The sequence below is a fragment of the Ursus americanus genome, chromosome 3 (assembly GCF_024610735.1).
Source record: "Ursus americanus isolate L20-20 chromosome 3, mUrsAme1.1.p, whole genome shotgun sequence".
Classification (NCBI taxonomy): domain Eukaryota; kingdom Metazoa; phylum Chordata; class Mammalia; order Carnivora; family Ursidae; genus Ursus; species Ursus americanus.
In genome coordinates, this window is record NC_142129.1 from 80,660,539 (window position 1) to 80,682,987 (window position 22,449).

At 37.9% G+C, this 22,449-nt stretch overlaps 1 pseudogene; it reads right to left on the reverse strand.

Annotated features, from left to right (window-relative positions):
* Positions 1–9,883: 9,883 nt before the first annotated feature.
* LOC123788712 (transgelin-2 pseudogene) lies at positions 9,884–11,989 on the reverse strand (annotated as a pseudogene).
* Between the last annotated feature and the right edge of the window lie 10,460 nt (positions 11,990–22,449).

The window sequence follows — 22,449 nt, forward strand, 5'->3', positions numbered from 1 at the left end:
GACAGAGATAGAGACAGTCAGCGAGAGAGGGAACACAAGCAGGGGAAGTGGGAGAGGAAGAAGCAGGCTCATAGCGGAGGAGCCTGATGTGGGGCTCCATCCCATAACGCCGGGATCACGCCCTGAGCCAAAGGCAGATGCTTAACCGCTGTGCCACCCAGGCGCCCCAACAGCTCACTGATTTCTATCATTATAAACAAGTAATGGAATTTTCATGTTATAGTGATGGCAATCTACCTAGACCTGATTTGACCTCTTTCAATTTTCAATTAAAATACCTGTGAAAATTCATAAAAGAGAGAAGTTGAGAACTGCAATTTGGACTGAAGTTACCAAGAGATCATATCCCAAATATCTAGTGAATGATCCCTAAGTGTATCACTAAATGTGCTGAATTTTTAAAATGCACTCTGGAATTGTACATGTTCTATAGTCTCAAATAGATATAGTAAGTAGCTCTAAGGAAGGGAGTGTAAGGCTGTGGCTTACACAACCACCTGATTCTGGCTTCAGGGCCTAGGGAATGTGAGGAATGTAAAGTCAAATAGTCAACCCCTACACCACAGGGTGGGGACAGATAGGAATTGTACCCCTCATTTTCTCTACTCCCTATCTCCTCATGCTGACTTAAAAAAATTTTTTTAACTACTTTTTTTTTTTAAATACTCATACTGACAGCACAAATGCCAGCAGCACTAGAGACAAAGTGGTGAGAAGTGGTGTGTTGCACCATGAGAGGGACTGTGGCTCTAGGAACAACAACGAAGTAGAGAAAAATAGGAGGCACTATGTCAAGAGCCCATCAATGAAAGAGAATCAAATATATTCATAAATGGTAAAGGTAGCGTTTCAAATCAAGGGAGAAATGAGTGAAGAGTCAGTACAGGTTATTAAAATATTCAGCTAACCATTAGCAGACAGCCAAGGAAGGAAGGAAGGAGGGAAAGAGAGATGGAGGGAGGAAGGGAAGAGAGGGAAATAGAGGAAGTAAGAATGGACAACTGAATGTCCTTACATTTAGGCTAAATTAAAGTCTAGATGATTTAAAATTTACATATAAAACAAAGGAAATATAGAAATAGAGGAAACTATATAATAGGCAAATAATAATACCTAATACTGCTTGAACCTTGTGCCAGACTCTGTGGCATAATTTAAATATATTGTTTATTTCCTTTAAGTATTCAGGAGCATATTAAAGTAATAATAAATCATGACTTAGTGAAAGATAACACAAAAAACATAAAATAAAAGCTCAAAATTAGGAAATATGCTAATATTATGCATCGTCTTAGTAGATCTTGGAATAATCATATATTAATATCCATAAGTGTTGAAAATTTGGAATTTTGCAAAACTGAATACTCAGTACTATAAGAATGATAAAATATATCTATTTCAATGCAAATCCAGCATTATGCTATATGGAAAAACACTAGAAGAATCTCTACTAAATTCAGGAACAAGACAGGATGAACATTACCACCACTAATATTTATCATTGATTAAGCTTGAAAACATCCAGAAGATTGCACTGGAAACTAACAGTGGGTGCCTCACTTGTTATTTTGGATGGGGAGATGCATCTGTACAGATGGGGATAGGAGTGTGTAATAGATGTATTATTATTTATAAATGTTTGCTACTCCTCCCTGGACTAGGATTATCCTTTCCTACCCTTCCTACCCAATAGGCCTCAGGCTGCATCATAGGATTTGCTTTAGCCCGTTAATTGTGATGGAAGTGATAGGTTTCACTTCCAAGCAGAAGGTTTAAGCACCAATAAATCATTAGTTTAGGGGTGATATTTCTAGTCAGTGGGGGCAAAAAGATGTTCTTTGAAATAAGTGATGATGGAGTGACAAACTACCTCTATAGAAAATGATAATAATTGGATCCATTCCTCACACTAAAAATTACAAATATATCAGAGATATGAGTGTAAAAATTGAATTGATATAAGTATTTAAAATCGTCAATAGCTGAGCTGGAGAGAGCTGAGCTGCCATGTGTCCAGGTGGTAAATTAGGACAAGTCAAAATGAAAGAAACAATCAAGCCTTTATTCACTCATTGAGACATTGTAAGCAGGAGGCAAAACAGGAAAAAAGTACCGGCTTTCCCAATGGCTTATTTTCCCCCTTGCAACTGCAGGGTGAGAGTCAGATGGAAGCAGATGGTAGGAAATCTCCAGCTTTTGTATGGACCTGGGGGCCAAGGAGAGACTTGAAGATGGCTAGAAGTGGAACAATACTGAATATTGAGAGATAGTGGAGAAAAACATCTTCAAGGTGCCTGAATAAGGTGGTTTTCATGAAAGAGGTACTTGAGAAAGCCTTGGACAGGCCCTTCCCCCCAGCCAAGGAAGTCCCTAAATGGAGACATTGGGGCTATAAATGCAGATATGTATATATCTGCAATCCAAGAGCATTGGAGGTGTGGGAGTGTTGAGTCTTTAACTGCACCTCCCTCCAGACTGTGCACCAAGTCTTGCGTGAGGAGGGCAGCTTTCCAGGTAAAGACAATACTTGCCTTAATTTGGGCCTAAATGATCACACATTAAGTTTTGGGCCTGGAGCAGGACTCCTCAAAATCATGTGTAAATTAATCTATAAACTGGAAGTGAGGAAATGTTTTCCAACCATAATTCAGAAGCAGTATGGATAAAGATGGGTACATTTGATTACATAAAAATAAAACTTTATATCACAAAATATATGGGCAAAATAAAAGGACAGATGGAAAATTGCAAAAACGAATTTGTAATTTATGTTAAAAAGGGTTACTATCTCCAGTGTATACAGTACTTCTAAATGACAAAAATAGACACTCCAAAAAAACCATCAACCCCACAGAAAAATGAGTTAGAAATATGAAGAGACAGTTAAAAATGCAAATGACTCTTACCCATATGACAAGATGCTCAGTATCATTCAAAATAAGACAAATGCAAATTAAAACTACACTGAGATGCCATTTCTCACATATCAGATTGGAAAATCAAAAGTTTAACAACACAGTCTATTGATGAGATTGTGAATAATTAGGCACTGCCATTACTTGCTGTTGGTGCTGCAAAATGGTAAAATGCCCATGAAGGGGATATTGGATATATCCAGCAATATTGCATATATATTTACCTTTTGAAGTAGCAATGTCACTTCTATGAGTCTATCTCAAAGTTATACTGACAAAAATACAAAAAGATGCAAACTTATGGCTATTTATAATAGTACTATTTAATACCGGAAGACTGAAATATATATATATCAAACGGGGATGGACTGGGGCACCTGGCTGGCTAGGTTCCAGTCATGATCTCAGGGTCCTGGGATTGAGCCCCTTATTGGGCTTCCTGCTCAGTGGGAGTCTGCTTCTCCCTCTCCCTCTGCCCCCTGTCCCCAGCTTGTGCTCCCCCTCTCTCAAATAAATAAATAAAATCTTAAAAAAAAAAAAAAAAGGAAATGCATTGAGTAAACTCTGGTGTATGCACATATTGGGGTACTATGCAACTTCAAAATGGAATGAGAAATATCTATATATACTAGTATGGGATGCTATTCTGTATACCTTCTTAAATGAACTGCCAAGAGAGGGTATGGCAGATAGCTCTCAGATATCAGTCCCATCCGATGATTAAAGACAGCCACCTTGCCCAAGATGGTATTTCTTTTCCAGGTGAAGTTGAAAATAGAAAGGTCTGTCTTCCTTGCTCTAATTCAGAGCATTTCTTTCTTTCTTTTTTTTTTTAAGATTCTTTAAATTTATTTATTTGACAGAGAGAGACATCCAGTGAGAGAGGGAACACAAGCAAGGGGAGTGGGAGAGGAAGAAGCAGGCTCTCAGTGGAGGAGCCCGATATGGGGCTTGATCCCAGGACTCTGGGATCACACCCTGAGCAGAAGGCAGATGCTTAACGACTGAGCCACCCAGGCACCCCTAATTCAGAGCATTTCTGAAGGGTCACTCCATCTTTACATAATCTGAAGGTCAGCTAAGGCTTCAATTGAAACTGGATCCAGTTAATCTTCTTCCTCTGCAAAGTCCTACTTCTTTCCTTTCCTCTCTAAAGTTATAATAAACCACCTGCACAATAATCTCCATCACAGATTTTGCTTCTCTGGGAATCTACCCTGTGAGCTTAGTGCCAGGAGCTGTTCCAGAGAGCCAAATTTGGATGGGAATTTGAAGCTGGATCACTCCCCACACATGGCAAACTATGAATGGAATATAGATAGCCACTGGCACGACACGGCAATGCAATTGTTAAAATTGTTACTAGTGTGATACTGGAGTGCCATAATGAAAGACGGAGTGCATTAGCTGGTGCAACATATAAACTATTTAAGAAATATGGGGGAAACCACAACTATAAGAACAGTACAATTGAGTGGTTTTTGCTAAACATGATCATTCTGAATTAGATTATATATAGCTAAAGTGATTAATCAGCAAATAAAAGCTAAGGGTGAAAGACCAACTGTCTGGGGGCTGTTGTCTCTTGAAACCAGAGGGCAGAGAAAACTAAGGACCCAGCTCAGAACACAATCCTCAGATTCACCAAACCCAAAATATTAAACTCCCAACTAAGGTAGAAGGGCTATGCCTAGGTCAGAACCATAGTGAAGAGAAAAGTGGGACCCTGACACATGGAATGCATATATCTACTTGATGCCCTGAAAATTCTCAAAGTCTACTAGACTTGCTGAGCCTATACAAATGGCCCACATCTCTCTAAAAAAAGATAACAAGTTTCCCTTCCTTAAAAAAATTGCAGAGGCCTCTTCCCCACAAAACATCCCTTGAAATCTGTCCTGACTGAGAACATTCTGGGCCTAGGGAGGAAAAGGAACTGTACATCAAAAGAGCCACCAGACCTAGCCATCATATGCCAGGAGGAGCCAGTGAGACTAGATCCTGAGGGAGTCTTATCAAGAGCACCAGAACATAAAGTTGGATAGGAGGAAGCTATCAATGTATCCTCTCCTATGATATAGAATAACTCTCTGTCAAAGGCCTAAAGAGGTATAAACATCTTATTAGGATATCTTCTAGAAGCATGGAAAATGCAATGACTTATACTAAGTGAGGTGGAAATGCCTGAATGCTATATCAGATAGTGGGGAAACGTTATTTAAAAGCTAATATAAGTGGGTTTGCTAGAGTGAATATAACATATAGGGCCAGAAAACCCACAATATTTACCCAAATTACAAGAAATATGTTAATGAGAGGGTCACCAGCAATATTTTAAAGTTTAGCATAGTTCTCCTCTGTAGACTAAGGCTAATAAATAGAAGATGACATTAGAGAACAGAGTCAAATAATAGAAATGGTTATGAGAGGATCTCAAAACAATAGTCCAAGCAGCAAGAACAGACAGAAGCTGAATGGGTGCAATAATTATGAGTGGTGAGGTCAGAAAAACAACTAGGGAAGCCTGATAAGCAGAGACTTATGGAAGTGGTCAATACACAACTTCTCTAGGGGAAAATTAGATGGACAGGAAATAAGGATACTACACAATCTGAAACATCAAAAGATTTTGGGCGCCTGGGTGGCTCAGCCATTAAGCATCTCCCTTCGGCTCATGTCATGATCCCAGGGCCCTTGGATCGAGCCCCACATTGGGCTCCCTGTTCGGCGGGAAGCCTGCTTCTCCTTCTCACACTCTCTTTGCTTGTGTTCCCTCTCTCACTGTCTCTCTCTGTCAAATAAATAAAATCTTAAAAAAAAAATCAAAAGATTTTAAGGATAACCAGAATTCTGAGGATAGTTGCCCCAGTAAAGAGTCATGGCCTCTTATTAGTTTTTGGAAGTCAGAACTTAATGACTGAAAGGTAAGATGGGATCCTGAGCAGGGAGGACCCTGAAACACCATGACAAGTATAAATGGTCATAAATATCGCAATCTCTTCCTAAAGGAAACTATAGCCATTTAATTTGGTAACTATACACTGGGGAAAGAGGAATATTTAAACATTTCAAAAACTATTAGAACAATAGTCCTCATGTCAAAAAATGAATGATTATGGAAATGCAAATTCAAAGAAAAATGAAATACCACTGTACACCTATCAGAGTAGCTAAAATAAAAAATAGTGACATCATATACTGACAAGGATGTGGAGAAACTGGACTATAAAATGATACAACCATTCTGGGAATATTCTGGCAGTTTCTTAAAACACTAAACATACAACTGCCATATGACTCATAATTGTTCTTGAGCATTTGCCACAAAGAAATGAAAGCTTACGCTCACAAAAAAATCTATACGAATGCTCATAGCACCTTTATTCATAATATGCAAAACTTGGAAACAATCCAGATATCCTTCAACACACTTCAATAAACTGTGGTATATCCATGCCACGGAATACTATTCAGCAATTAAAAAAAGAACAAATCAGTGATACATACAACAATCTGAATAAATCTCCAGGGAATCAAAGAGAGTGAAAAAAGCCAATACCAAATGGTTTCATACTATATATTTCCACTTATACATCACTATTGAAATGACAAAATTTTAGAAATGGAGAACAGATTAGAGGTTGCCAGGACTTAAGGACTAAATGGAGTGAGAGGAAAGTGGATGTGACTGTAGGATGGCAACGTGAGAGACCTTTGTGACGATAAAATGTTTGTATCTTGAGAAAATGAACGTTAATACCCTGGTTGTTATATTTACTATATATTTTGCAAGAAGTTACCATTGAGGAACACCTGGGGGGCTCAGTCAGTTAAGTGTCTGACTCTTGGTTTTGACTCAGGTCATGATCTCAGGGTCCTGAGACTGAGCCCCATATCGGGCTCAGCACTCAGTGCAGGGTCTGCTTGTCTCTCTCCCTCTGCTCCTCCCCCTGTTCTCTCTCTCTGTCTCTCATAAATAAATAAAATCTTTAAAAAAAAAGTTACCATTGAGAGAAACTGTGTAAAATGTACACAGAATATCTCTGTATCATTTTTTACAACTATATATGAATTATCCCAAAATAAATTTTATTTAAAAAAAGCTTCATGCTGTGATGCCTCCTTACAGACCCTGTGGAATTCAAAGCATAATTGGTGGAAAAGACATGGTGTGAAGTTTATGACTAGACCCAAAGGGAGGCTCATATCTCAGATTATGAGGTTCCTAGAGCAAGACAGTGCTATATGAAGTAGAGAATTACAGACTTTTTGAAAAACACCTTCTGGTGTACTACTAGGATCTGGTAGGGAGTGCCTGATTATGGAACACCAAATGACTATGCAGGCAATCTTGATATATTCATCCACGGCAATACTGCTTAACAAAAAAAAAAAAAAGATTTACCCACGTACGATATGGATGAATCTTAAAACTATATACTGAGTGAAAGAAGAAAGACACAAAGAATACTATGTATTGTAAAATTCCATTTATATGAATTTCTAGTACTAAAAAAAATGAACGTATAGCGTTAAAAATGAGGTTAATATTTGAGATTGAGGGAGGAGCTAATTCCAAAGGAGCAGAAGGAAGTTTTCTAGGATGATAGAAATATGCTATATCTTGATTTACCACAAGCCCTATCAAAATACCAATAGCATTTTTGATAGAACTAGAAAAAATAATCCCAAAATTTGTATGGAACCACAAAAGACCCCAAACAGCAAAATCAATCTTGAAAAAGAAGAACAAAACTGGAGGTATCACAATCCCAGATTGCAAGATAAACCACAAAGCTTTAGTAATCAAAACACTGTGGAACTGGCACAAAAGTGGACATGGGACACAAGAGAGAGCCCAGAAATAAACCCATAATTAAATAGCCAATTAACCTACAACAAAGGAGGCAGGAATATACAATGGGAAAAGATGGTATCTTCAACAAATGGTGTTGGGAAAACTGGACAGTTATATGCAAAAGAATGAAACTGGACCACTTTCATACACCATACACAGAAATAACTCAAAATGGATTAAGAACCTAAATATGAGATCTGAAATTATAAAAACCCCAGAAGAGAGCATAAACAGTAATTTCTCTGCATGGGCCATAGCAACATTTTTCTAGATATGTTTCCTGAGGCAAAGGAAATAAAAGCAAAAATAAAATACTGGGAGTACATCAGAATTAAAGTTTTTGCACAGCAAAGGAAAATATGAACAGAACAAAAAGACAACATACTGAATGGGAGAAGATATATGTAAATGATATATCCAATAAGGGGTAGTATCCAAAATATACAAATAATATACAAATAATCCAATTAACATGAGCAGAAGACATGAACAGATATTTCTCCAAAGAAGTCATACAGATGGTCAAAAGACACATGAAAATATGCTCAACATCATTCATCATCAGAGAAATGCAAACCCAAACCACAATGAGATATCATCTCACACCTGTCAGAAAGGCTAACATCAAAAACACAAGGAACAACATGTGTTGCAAAGATACGGAAAAAAAGGAACCCTTGTGCACTGCTGGTGGGAATGCAAAATGGTAGAGTCACTGTGGAAAACAGTAAGCAGGTTCCTCAAAAATTTAAAAATAGAATTACCATATGATCCAGAAGTTCTACTACTGGGTATTTACCCAAAGAATACAAAAACACTAATTTGACTAGATACATACACCCCTATGTTTATTGCAGCATTATTTACAATAGCCAAAATATGGAAGCAACCCACCTGTCCATCCACAGATGAATGAATAAAGAGCCCGCGCGTGTGCGCACACACACGCACAATGGACTATGACTCAGCTATAAAATGTAACGAAATCTTGCCATTTGCAACAACATGGATGGACCTAGAGAATATAGTGCTAAATGAAGTAAGTCAGTCAGAGGAAGACAAGTACCATACGATTTCACTCATATACGGAACTTAAGAAACAAAACAAGTGAACAAAGAAAAAAAAGAGACCAAAAAAAAAAAAAAAAACCAAAAAACCAGACTTTTAAATATAGGGAAAAACTGGTAGTTACCAGAGGTAGGTTGGAAGATGGGTGAAATAGATAAAGGGGATTGAGTACATCTATTGTGATGAGCACTAAGTAATGTATAGAATTGTTGAATTGAAGATGGAAACTGCCCAGAGCAAGCCCAGGCCAGGAGGCCCCAGAAGTTGGAAAGTTACTAACAATAAGCTAGAGATAACCAGAAGCCCTACCGGGAGCGAGAGATAACCAGCCATTTCTTCTGTAAACAGGCTTCTGGCCACAGGCTCCCTGCACTACTGTTCCCGCCTAAAGCAGCCTCCACCCCCCAGTTCAAACCCACCTACCAGAGGTCAGCATAGGCCTTGGAGCCTGGCTGCTTGAAGCCCCTATAAAAAACCTGTAACCCTGTTGCCTGGGGCCCAGAATTTGGAGCACGAGCTCATCTGGGTCCAAGGCGTAAAATAAATCTGAGTTCTCCTACTTCTTTGTGTGTTACTTGGTCTCTTGCTGGTCTGATTCTTATTTTTCCGCAACAGAATCACTTTGTTGTACACCTGAAACTAATATAACACTGTACGTTTAAGAATAAATAAATAAGTAAAAGAAAAAATGTATATGAGTGGAAAATAAAAAAGGAATGCACTGTATCTTGCCAGGGGTAGTTGGTACATGGATTTTTACAATTGTCCAAGTTCGTCAAACTGAGTAAGTAAAATGTGAGCATAATCTTGCATATAAATAATATCTCAATAAGTTTGATTTTAAAAATTGTTTTCAAAAATGACCTACTAACCAACTTGAACAAGCTCCCACTAGCAAAAGATAGGAGAATTTGAGACCTTCCAAGAAGGTGGAAGAATAGGGGATCTTAGTTTTGTCTGGTCCCTGGAAATAGCTAGATAGTTATCAAATCATTCTGAATACCTGCAAAATCAGCCGGAGATCTGAGAAAATAATTGCTACTATTTTACAGTTAGAAAAGTGACCACTTTTTGCAAGGTAGGAGATACAGAGATGTGAGTCTGAGGGGATACATCAGAAGATAAACCAGAGGGGTAGAGAGCCTTCGTAAACCGGCTACTGTAAAGTGTTACAAACAGCAGAGTGCAAAATCGGAACTTTCAGAAGTTTACCTGAAAGGTGTTCAGGAGGCAGAATCCCAGGTGGGACAGCATGGTCTCAGGATCCCTGGGGTCACATAAAGAACCGGGGTGCCTGAATGCGTCAGAGTTCCCAGGCATTGGAGCTGGAAAGCTGGTTGCAAACAGCGAGATCAGGTGCTTCTTTCTGCTCCGTGTTGCCATAAACCGGAAACCCCTGCTTGGTCAGGGGAAAGCTCTCTGAGCAGAGGCCCAGGAAAAGGCAGAACTGCAGTGAGACCTCCTTCCCTACCTGAGAGGATCAGCCCGGGTATACGCCACAAGAGGCCGTAAAGTTTGGAGACTCATAACGGGGGTCTCGTGCCTGAGATAAAAGTGCTGGGTCACAGATTGGGTGAACATAGAGTTCAGTCCAAAACAAGAGAGACAAGAGCAACTGACTGCTTTTCTGTGAGGGGTCAGTGAAGAGTGGGGGACGTGATCTCCTAGCTCCTGGGATAGAGATTGGGGCGATTTTCAGCCCCCGCCCCCTCCAGATCCGGAGCTGCTTACGCTTAGCCCAGTGCCCTGGTGAGGGCGGTGCAATTCCTCCCCAGCAAAGACACCAGAGAATTAGTGAAACAGGCCCCTCCCCTAGAAGACCCCAGGAACTTGGGCAACTACCAAGTTTACCAATCATACAAAACTATAAAGCTCCAGCTTTTGGGGAAAGAAGCATTCGTGTTTTTTTTCTTATTTTTCTTTAATCCTTCAGTTTTATATTTTATTATCCTTTTCAGCTGTTTTCTTACTTTATCAAATTTTTTTTAAAGTCTTTTTAAATTTTTTTTTTCACTTACCGTTTATATAATGTTTTTTTTCCATTTTTGGCTTCCTTTCATTGTATTCAACTTTATTTTTGTATATATGTAAGTTTTTCTTTCTGACCTATTTTGGGATCTAGTTTAACAAGCACACCAAAATACACCCAGGATCTAGTTTATTGTTCTGTTCTGATCACTTACTTGTTTGATTTTTATTTCCATTTTACTCCCATACTTTCCCTTTTCTTTTCTGTTTGGTTTCTGTTCTCTTCTGACTGTGTAGTGTGTATTTTTCTGGTATAGTCATTATTCTTTAGTCCTTCAGTTTTATATTTGTTATCCTTTTCAATTCTTTTCTTTTCTTTTTTGGAAGGGGTTTAAAGAAGGGACTGTATTAGTAAGAACTTGGGGAGAGCCTGCCATCCAGTACCCCCAGAGGAGGCAGGCCAGGCCCCCACCCCTGGCTGAGGGAAGTCTGAAAGCCCCAGGGGCTCCCAGGGAACGTCACTGCTAAAAAAAAAAATATATATATATATATATATTAACCAATCATGGGAGGGCAGGAACAGGGCTGGGGTAGGATCAGAGGATCTGGTGGTCAGGCTGGCCTGGGATGACCTGCGGTTCGTGCCCATCTGCAACCCAATGATGTTCTTGCCCTCTTGCAGCTGGTTGTCCGAGAAGTTCTGAGGGTTCTCCTTGGACTTCTTAGGAAACCAGTTGGGATCCCCAGAAAAAAGCCCATCCTCCTGGGCCACTGCCAGTCCACCCAGGTTCATCAGCATCTGCTGCATACATGGCATGTTCTTTCCTTCCCAGAGGTCCACAGTTTGGAAGATGTCAGTGGGTGTTGAGGCCATAGTGCTAGGCCTCCTGAGGGAACAGAGATCTTCTCCAGCTGCTTGAAGGCCATAGTGGAGGCCTGGATCTTCTTCACTGAGGCTTGTCCCTTGGGGCACAGCCCGCTGATGAGCTCACACAGCACTGTGCCATCCTTAAGCCAAATCTGGAAGTTCTCCTGCCCAGGCTGGGGCGGGCCCACATGCTTGTGGCACTGGGTGGTGACTCACCGGATCAGGATCTGCTCCAGGTCCGCGTCCTACTGTTTCTCAATCTTCTGCTGTACCTTCTATCTCAGGCCATAGGCAGGTCCCCTATCGGCCATTCCAAAAGGCAGTGGTGGCTGTGGGGCACATTGGTAGCTGGGGCAGCACAATCCTGGCAGGGACTGCTGGTGGAGTCCAATTATTTTCTTGTCTTATCAATTATTTTTTAAGTCTTTTTAAATTTTCATTTTTACACTTGCAGTTTATATATATATTTCATTTTTGGCTTCCTTTCATTGTATTCAACTACATTTTTGTATATATATGTAAGGTTTTCTTTCTTGCCTATTTTGGGATCTAGTTTCTTCTAACAAAAAGACCAAAATACACCCAGGATCTAGATTATTGTTCTGTTCTGTTCAACTTCTTGTCTGATTTTATTCTCCTTTTTTTTTTTTTCCTTTTCTTATCTGATTGATTTCTGTTCTCTTCTGATTAGTGTGTTGTATATTTTTCTGGCATAATTATTATTCTTTAGTCCTTCAATTTTATATTATATATTCCTTTTCAATTATTTTCTTATCAATTATTTTTTAAGTTTTTTAAAATTTCATTTTTACACCTTTACACTTTTAAATTGCTTTTTAAACTTCATTTTACACTTATACATTTTCGTGTGTATATATATATATATACATATATATATGAGGTTTTCTTTCTTGTCTATTTTGGGATCTAGTTTCTTCTAACAAACAGACCAAAATACACTCAGGATCCAGTTTATTGTTCTGTTATGTTCTATTTCTTGCTCGATTTTATTCTCAGTTTTTTTCTTTTTCTTTTCTTTTTGGTTTCTGTTCTCTTCTGATTTGTGTAGTGTATATTTTTCTGGTGGTGTTGTTGCTATATTTGTATTTTACCTGACTTCATCTATTCTTTTCTGGACATAATGACAAGATGGAAGAACTCACCCCAAAAAGAAGAATAAGAAGCAGAACTTACAGCCAAGGATCTAATGAACATGGATATAAGTAAGATGTCAGAACTAGAATTCAAAACAACAATTATAAAGATATTGGCTGGGCTTGAAAAAACCATAGAAGACACTAAAGAATCCCTTACTGGAGAAATAAAAGAACCAAAGTCTAAATCAGGTTGAAATAAAAAATGTTATTTCTGAGATGCAATAAAAAAGGGAGGTTCTAACTGCTAGGATAAACAAGGCAGAATAGAGAGTCAGTGATATAGAAGACAATATGATGGAAAATAAGGAATCTGAGAAAAAGATAAATAACCACTGGATCATGGGGGGAAGATTCGAGAGATCAGTGATATCATAAAGCAAAACAATATTAGAATAATTGGGGTCCCAAAGGAAGAGGAAAGATAGAGAGAGACAGAAGGATTATTTGAACAAATTATAGCTGAGAATTCCCTAATCTGGGGAAGGAAACAGGCATTCAAGTTCAGAGGCACAGAGAACCCACTTCAAAATCAATAAAAATAGGTCAACATCTAGACAAGTACTAGTCAAGCTTGCAAATTTCAGAGATAAAGAGAACATTCTGAAAGTGGCTTAGGAAAAGAGGTCCTTAACCTACAGGGTTAAACATAAGGCTTGCAGTAGACCTGTCCACAGAGACCTGGCAGGCCAGAAATGAATGGTGTGATATATTCAGGGTGCTATATTAGAAAAATATGCAGCCAAGAATACTTTACACAGCAAGTCTGCCATTCAGAATAGAAGGAGAGATAAAGCTTCCAGGACAAATAGACACTAAAGAAATTGTGATCAGTAAGCCAGCCCTGCAAGAAATAAAGGGGATCCTTTAAGTGAAGAGAGAGTCCAAAAGTAACAAAGACCAGAAAGGAACAGAGACAATCTAAGAAACAGTGACTTTATATTTAAGACAATGTCACACAAGGGAAACAAAAGCAAAAATGAACTATTGGGACTTCGTCAAGATAAAAAGCTTTTGCACAGCAAAGGAAACAGTAGACAAAACCAAAGGACAACCTACAGAATGGGAGAAGATATTTGCAAATGTCTTATCAGATAAAGGATTAATATCCACGATCTATTAAGAACTTACAAATTCAGCATCTAAAAAACAAATTATCCCATCAAAAAATGGGCAGAAGACATGAATAGACATTTCCCCAAAGAAGACATACAAATGGTCAACAGATACATCATTTGGCATCAGGGAAATACAAATCAAACCCATGATGAGATGCCACCTTACACCACTCAGAATGGCTAAAATTAACAAGTCAGGAAACAATAGATGTTGGCGAGGATGTGGAGAAAGGGGAACCCTCTTAAACTATTGGTGGCAATGAAAGCTGCTACAGCCACTCTGGAAAATAGTATGGAGGTTCCTCAAAAAGCTAAAAATAGACCCTACCCTATGACCCAGCAATTACACTACTAGGTATTTACCCAAAGGATACAAATGTAGTCATCCAAAGGGGCACCTGCACCCCAGTGCTTATAGCAGCAATGTCCAAAAAAGTCAAACTGTGGAAAGAGCTGAGATATCCATCAACAGATGAATAGATAAAGAAGAAGTGGTATATGCATATACAATGGATTATTACTAAGCCATCAAAAAAATGAAATCTTATCATTTGCAAGGATGTGAATGGAACAGAGAGAATTATGCTATGTGAAATAAGTCAATCAGAGAAAGATAATTATCATGTGATTTCACTCATATGTGAATTTAAGAAACAAAACAGAGGATCAAGGGGAAATGAGGGAAAAATAAAATCAGATGAAATCAGAAAGGGAGACAAACCATAAGAGACTCTTAACTATAGGAAAGAAACAGAGTTGCTGGAGGGGAGTTGGGGAGGTAGATGGGGCGTTAAGGAAAGCACATGATGTAATTAGCATTGGGCTTTATATGCAACTGATGAATCACTGAATTATACCTGTGAAACTAATAATATACTAAATGTTAATTAAATTTAAATTAAATAATATTTTTTAAAAAGGTAGGAGAATTTGGGCCTCAATACCCATCCTTAGGAGTTTAGCCCCTCTGCACCTCTCACTCACTTGCCCTGTATCTTCAGGGAGGGTCCTGACAGTAGGTGAAAAGGCACACAGTGTGCCTGAAGTAGGATCCAATAAATTGAATTTCTCCTGGATATATCCGCTATATCAGTAACTGAAATGAGGGCTGAATTAAGCCTGTAAGATGCACAGACATCATGAGCACTTGGTACATCATCAATGTATGCTGATATCATAACATCACACATAAAGTATTCCTCCCCCAAATTTTAACTGAATAGGATTAAATCTTTAAGTTGAGAACTAATGTCTAGGTATAATTATCAATTTTAGGGCCTAGCTGGCAACAGCACACATGTTAAGTAACCCAATGGGATATAATCACCAATTCCCAGTATGATAAATTCCACAGTCCAAATAATTAATTTCTTCAACAAATAATTTTCTGTGTGAAAGAGAGAGAGATTTATAACAGATAAACAGAAAATTAGGAGTCATCAAACAATTGCAGTGCATGGTGGTCTCCATGTACTTCACTGAACTCCAACTGCAGGGAACAACCTGACTGATATCCCCAGCTCTGGGCTCTGGCATTTATCACTTCATTTGTCTTAAGGCTATGCCTCCCATAAGCTATTCCCAGCCAGTGACTAACTGTGGCATGGATATTAAGAGATGCTCATTCCTGGTAGTCTTGGGACCCTTCAATGAACTACTTTGGCTTGGGGACCTCCATACATCTTGTCAAACTTCCTTAGAACTGCACTGCGGTCTGGGACTCTTCTACCCAATTTTCCCCACTTTTCTCTTTCCCTCCACAGCAGTCAGAACTACATTGCAATCTGGTGGTGCTCTGAGACAGTCCTGGTTTCTTTCCTATTTTCTCTCACTGGCATTTACTCAAATAAATCTCATGCATATCTAATCTCAAACCAATACAACATAGATCTTAATGCCAGTTCAAACAGCAAACTATACAAAAGTCAGCAAACTGTAGCTCGTAGGTCAAATCTAGCCTGTGACCTGTTTTTACAGTCGCTTTTATACTTTTAAATGTTTTTAACAGTAAACAATATATACAATGAAAACTGTATGTGGCCAACGAACCCTGAAATGTTTATTTTCTTTTTTTTAAATTTTTTAAAAAGATTTTATTTATTTATTTGACAGAGAGAGACAGCCAGCAAGAGAGGGAACACAAGCAGGGGGAGTGGGAGAGGAAGAAGCAGGCTCCTAGCGGAGAAGCCTGATGTGGGGCTCGATCCCAGAACGCTGGGATCACACCCTGAGCTGAAGGCAGACGCTTAATGACTGCACCACCCAGGCGCCCCTGAAATGTTTATTTTCTGGTCCTTTACATAAAAAAAGTTTGCTGACTCCTGAACTAGAGAAAGGAAGGAAGAGAGGGAAGGATGGAGGAAATGGGGGGGGGGGGAGCTTTTTTCCAGGCATTTGGTGAAATTTTAATTGACTACATAGTTGATGATATGTAGAGATTTTTGTTTATTTTTTAAGTATAATATTAGTATTGTGGCTGTTTTTTAAAGTTCTTAATTTTTTAGAGATGTAAAACCATTATCAGATAAAATAATAGAATATCTGGGATTTACTTCAAAAATGCATATGACTGGAGAGGGCAGAAGTGTAGATATAACAAGATTGGCCACGAGTTGCTAAGTCTCGGGAACAAAAGGCACAGCATAAGGAATATAGCCCAATGATACTATAACAGGGTTATATGGTGACAGATGGTAGCTATACTTGTAGTAAGCATAGCATAATGTACAAACTTGTGGAATCACTACGCAGTACACCTGACACCAAAGTAACATTTTGTTTCAACTACACTCAAAAATTTTTAAAAAAGATTGGTCATTAGTTGATAATTGTTGATAGTGGGTGATAGGTACATGACAGTTCCTTATACTATTCTCCCTATTTATGTATACTTTTGAAATACTCTATGAGAAAATGATTACAAATGTATTAAATAAATTGAGGAGAAATAAAAAATAAGGAAGAATTTTTAATACTAAAATACTATTTAAAACACAATAAGAAAATATTTGACATTACTAATTGCTGTGGGTTAAATTTTATCCCCACAAAAATCATATGTTATGAAACCCCAGTATTTCATAATATGAACTTATTTGGATATAGGGTCATTGCAAATGTAATTAGTTAAATTGATGCCAAAGCTGGGTAGGCTGAACCCCTAATTGAATATGACTAGTGTCCTAACAAGTAGAATGCCACAGGAAGAGGAGATAAGCATAGAGGAAAGATGACATGAAGAGACTCAGGGAGAAGGCAGCCATCTACAAGTCAAGGAGAGAGACCTGGGACAGATGCTTCCCTCATGGCCCTCAGAAGGAACCAGCCCCATTGATTCCGATTTCTAACCTACCAGAACTGTGAGGCAAACAATTCTATTGTTTAAACCACCCAGTTTGTGCTACTTTGTTATGGCAGCCTCTGCAAACTAATACAGTGATGAAATGCACAATTTCCCAGAAAAAAATTAAATGGCCAAAATCAATTTTTAAAAGGAGAGCCAGATGGCTAAACAACTATGGATAAAATTGGGGGGTGGGGAGGATTTCCTCCCCAAAAGCCTATAATTTTAGGGATAGATTTCCTTGCATGTCCAAATTTCCACAGAACCACAATTCTCATTGCATAGAAACTCTTCCAAAGTAGATAAATATATGACTCTACTAAGGCATTTACTTAAGAACATAGATAATACTAAGGATCCATAGATCAAAGGACAATTCCTCTTCTATGCCTATATTTAAGAAAATGATAAGAGCAAATATTTATAAGGAATTTATATTCTAAATGTTTTTCATACATGAATTCATATCAATCTCCAAACAACTTCTGAGGTACATACTGTTATTATTCCAATTTTGTTGATGTGAAAACAGATACAGAGAATTAATAACATGTACAAGACCACATATCTGAGCCATGAAAGAATTAGGGTAGAATGAAAGTCTAGGCAATGTAGCTTTAAAAGCTAAATCTTTGAAGCACTTTTTTTTATACTATCTCCCTATCGAGAACATAGTTTAATTGTAGCATTCATATATAGAACAAAAGATAGAAAAGAGAATGTTTAGCTTCCTTGGCATGCAAAGTATTTCCTTCTTTATTGATAGACACAATTGTTTCTTGATGCATCTCTATGCGTTCTTATCTCTTTATTTGAAAAGAAGAGAGATAAAACAAACGATTTTGAGACAGGAAAACCATTTTCTTAAACCTGTGAGGAGACATCATGTGAAACCCTAAGTTTTTTGGAAACTGGGTAATGTCATATTTTGTTAATGATTTTAAACTTCCTACATTGTGACTTCTTTAATTAGCCACCAAGAAGTTACTAAAGGTGGTTACTTCTATATACGCTTTGGTGATTTTTGTGGGGAATTAAGGGAATGGTAGTATAAAAACAGTGAAGCCTTTTTAAAATTACCCTTCTGCTGACCCATTTTCAAGAGAGATTGTAGGGAAGGAGTAATAGTCTTTAAGTTCAGAAGGTAAATATGTCTTCTTGTCCTCTCTCTCAGCAATGCAAACTGAGCATGATAATTTGTAGTAATATAATTCTCAAAATCTAGATTGGTAAATATGTAATAATACCATGATTGGGAGTAAGTGGACTACAGAAGAGCATTCCAGAATGGTCATTGAGAGGCCAATGTCTCTCAGTCAGTGGTACATGCCTTCTCATTCTTCCTGGTCACCAAGTATTGTACCGAGTGAACACACACACATGCACACACACGCTTACACACACATACTTACACACCTATCCATGTATACCATCTGAGGACATATATCAATCTTCAGTAATAATACACCCAGAGTCCTATTAAAGAAAGAGGAACGTTTTCACAAAACAACATTACCTACTCTGAATACTCCATTCACAGTGGAGAAATTGCTTCCATTGTGATGTGAATTGTGTCAGTACCCACTTAGTACATCCTCCTGCTTCTAACCCATGCCAAGATTCTTTTTAGTGTGTAAGAAATGTGAGACTCACCACAGCTACCCTTTTAAGTAGTAGAACCATCAGCATTTAATGGCCTTTTTTGGCAATACTGAGTGCTAGCAAAAGCTTAAGAATTGCTTTATCTTTTACAATTGGGCTTATACAATTCTTAGGTAAGAAATTCCCACACCATTTACTAAACGTAGAATAGAGCCTGCACAAGGATATTCATAGAAACCCCACGAACTAGGGAATGGGACAAACTCATTCTGCCTGTAATAGTACACATTTAGTCGTCCAACTTTATATTCTTAGTTGTTTATGAGATCCTTGTAAGCAGGGAATATGTCTTATCTGAGAGAGTATTTTTCATAGTAACCTGAAAATGAGCATATTTTCTAAAGTAAAAAATCTGTTCTCACCATCTGATCAAAGATTTTTTGGTTAGTTAATATTTATGTAAAAGTCTTTCAAATATGTAGAAAATATATTTTGTTATAAATTTAATGGAAATATTAAATAACCATTAAATGGTAATCAAATGCCCCTTTTTCCCACTGGTGCATAAACATCATCCTAATATCACTTCAACTGGGTATTGAGGCTAAATTTAGGTAAGAAAGTGGAAGTAGTTAAAATAGCTTCCCGTAACTTGTACAATAAATTGATAGAAATAAAGTAAAACCCTGTTTCCTGACTAATGTTGTATGAAGAGTTTCAAATTATTCTCTGTGATAAAAGAGCTCATTAATGTGGTCTGTGAGGTTTCTCTAGCTGATCTATGAGTTTTTACAAACTATCAAACTGATGCCTCTAATTGTTTATCAACCATTCCTCCTTAACCCTTTTCAATTTGATTTTCTCCCACAACACTCTACTAAAACTGCTTTATCAGACGTTATCAATGATCTTTCTCAGGGCCTATCTTGCATGCTCAGAAAGAGAAAATTTACATTTTTTGAACATACACCACCTTTTGAAACACCTTTCTTATCTACAACATTAGAATACATTGGTAATTCCTTCATCTCTTTGTTTTGCCTCTCTTCCCTTTGCAGGGCTTTTTCCTCTCTTCAATAACACAAAATATGGGCGGTTCCTCAAGGTTCCATCCTTGACTTTCTTCTTTTCTCTGGGCACTAATCTCCTCTCTTCTCTGTTCATTATCTTTCCAAGTGACTCAGATCACTATGCAAATAAATCTCAAAACTATACTTCTGACTTCTCTCCTATAATTTAATCCTAGCATTACAAATGCCAGCTAAATATTACTCAGGTGTTAGGATATAGTGATCGGGAGAGTAGGAAGTGAAAAGATGTAGATGTAGACTTCTATATATAGGGACATAAGACATTTAGAAAAACATATGAAACTGGGCAGGAATTGATAAGTTCCTTGGAAAAAGTTATGTATACTCAAGAATGTTTTGCTGTTAGGTTCCTTGGTAAAAATTTATTGTATTGGATCCACATAAATATGTTTCTCAGTTTATAATAATATATCTTAGTAAGACACTAGGAGATTTCAGATATATATGAGATGTATCGTAAGGATGATAATAGTTTTGTTTTGTTATCGTTACAGAGTTGAAAGGTGTGTAAGAGGTCAGAAAGTGAGATAATATGAGGAAAGTTAAAGTTGATGGATAAAAAAGAGTACGTATAACCTGGAAACTTAGCACATCTTGAGTACGACTCATGCCTGTCATTTCTCTGACTGCTATGGTGACAAATATATGCAATCTTAAGATATCCATGTTACATCCATTGTCCTGTTTGTTGCCATTGCAACACAAAAGGAAAACCTGAAGGGAGTAGAATATAATCAACAACACAGTCTAATCTCCTTTATGTTACTCCAACACCTTTCTATGAAATCCAGGTTCTCCTCCTACCAATGGGACCATCATTATCACATATTAGGTTCTACCTGTATCATGTTTCACATCTTCCTTATCTCCAATGCCCGCATTAAATATATCAGTTCTTCAGACTCCTCACATAACTTTTTTTTTTTTAACTAACATTTCTTTTCCATCATCACCACTACTGCCCAGCCAGTGGTACCCTCGTAATTAGACTATTATACAGTGTGTCTTCACCAGTCTCAGTCCACACTATGTCCTGCTCCCAAGTAACTTTCAGAAAGCGCTCCTCTGATGATTTCAGTTTCCTGGGCCCTTCTGGTTGAAATCTACTCTGGTGCAACAGGAAGTGTAGAAAGTTACAGTGTCACACTGGAGTTTGAAGTGTGGGTTCAGGATGCCTCATTGTCCACATTGTGTCACTATTAAGTAGTTACTGAATGATAATGACTGTCTCATTTTAGACTAAATTTCAGTACTAAAGATCATTGCCCTAAGAAGCAACCAACAGAGGGGTGTCTGGATGGCTCGGTTGGTTGAGTGACTCTTGATTTTGGCTCAGGTCATGATTTCAGGATCATGAGACTGAGCCCCATGTTGGGCTCTGTGTTCAGCAGGGAGTCTGCTTGAGATTCTCTCTCTCCCTCTCCCCTCCCCCGCAACCCCCTGCTAACTCTCTCACTCTCTCTCAAATAAATAAATCTTTAAAAAAAAAAAAAAAAGAAGCAAACAATAGACATGACAACAGTTGATTGAGAGCTAAAGAAACAAAGGAGAACCCATTATTTATGAATGATTTTGGCTAAATATTACTCTTGAGGTGAACTTTTCCCTGAGAATCTTTTATTAAGAAAAGCCTTTTATTTAATTTCTTTGAAATCAATTAATGTTATACCCTTAGCAAACACAAAGGAAACTACAAGCCCTATGAGGTCCTACTCACTTCCTCTTTCACACTACCTGGGGACTTTCTTCATTTTGAGTTTAAATTTTGAGGCTTAGATTCAGTTGATGATTCCTTCTGGTTCTTCTGACCACATATACATTTCAGCCCTGAGCAGAGCTTGACAATCTTTTTAACAAAATTTTGTTACCTCCTAGTGTTGATCTCCACAGCTACTATTCCAAAACTTGAGCCCTTTCCCTGCAATTTTTTCCCTTCCCTGTTCTCAGACACAGAGGTGGTTTTCCCTACCTTAATAAACCAAATGCAGAGATTGTAATTCAGCCTTATATGAAGGATTCAAATTTATAGGAGCAAAGAATGAGAACAATGTTCAATTAAGATGAAGTAGCCAGACTAAAGAAACTAAGGAGGGGCATAAATAATTGCTTTTTAAACAACAGTGGATTAAACTGGTGTCCCTTCCTCTAATCCATAGTGTCTATAGGAGTTGTCATCCAAATTGAACATAAATACCACAAAAGCTCTTGCTGAGCCTCATCTTATTGGGTTTTCAACAGATTTCACCCATTACCAGAAAGGTTTCACAATGGAAATCTGCTGGAAACATGTGACAGAGTACATCAGTATCTAAGTGGTATTATTTTGAATCCATTCATTGGAGGCATTCATCTGTTTTTATCCCCTAAATTTTAAACCATTTAACAATTATAACATTTTTTCTGTTTTTTTCAAAAATTTAATCTACATTATTAATCTAGAGACAGTTTGTTGAGTCCAAATAA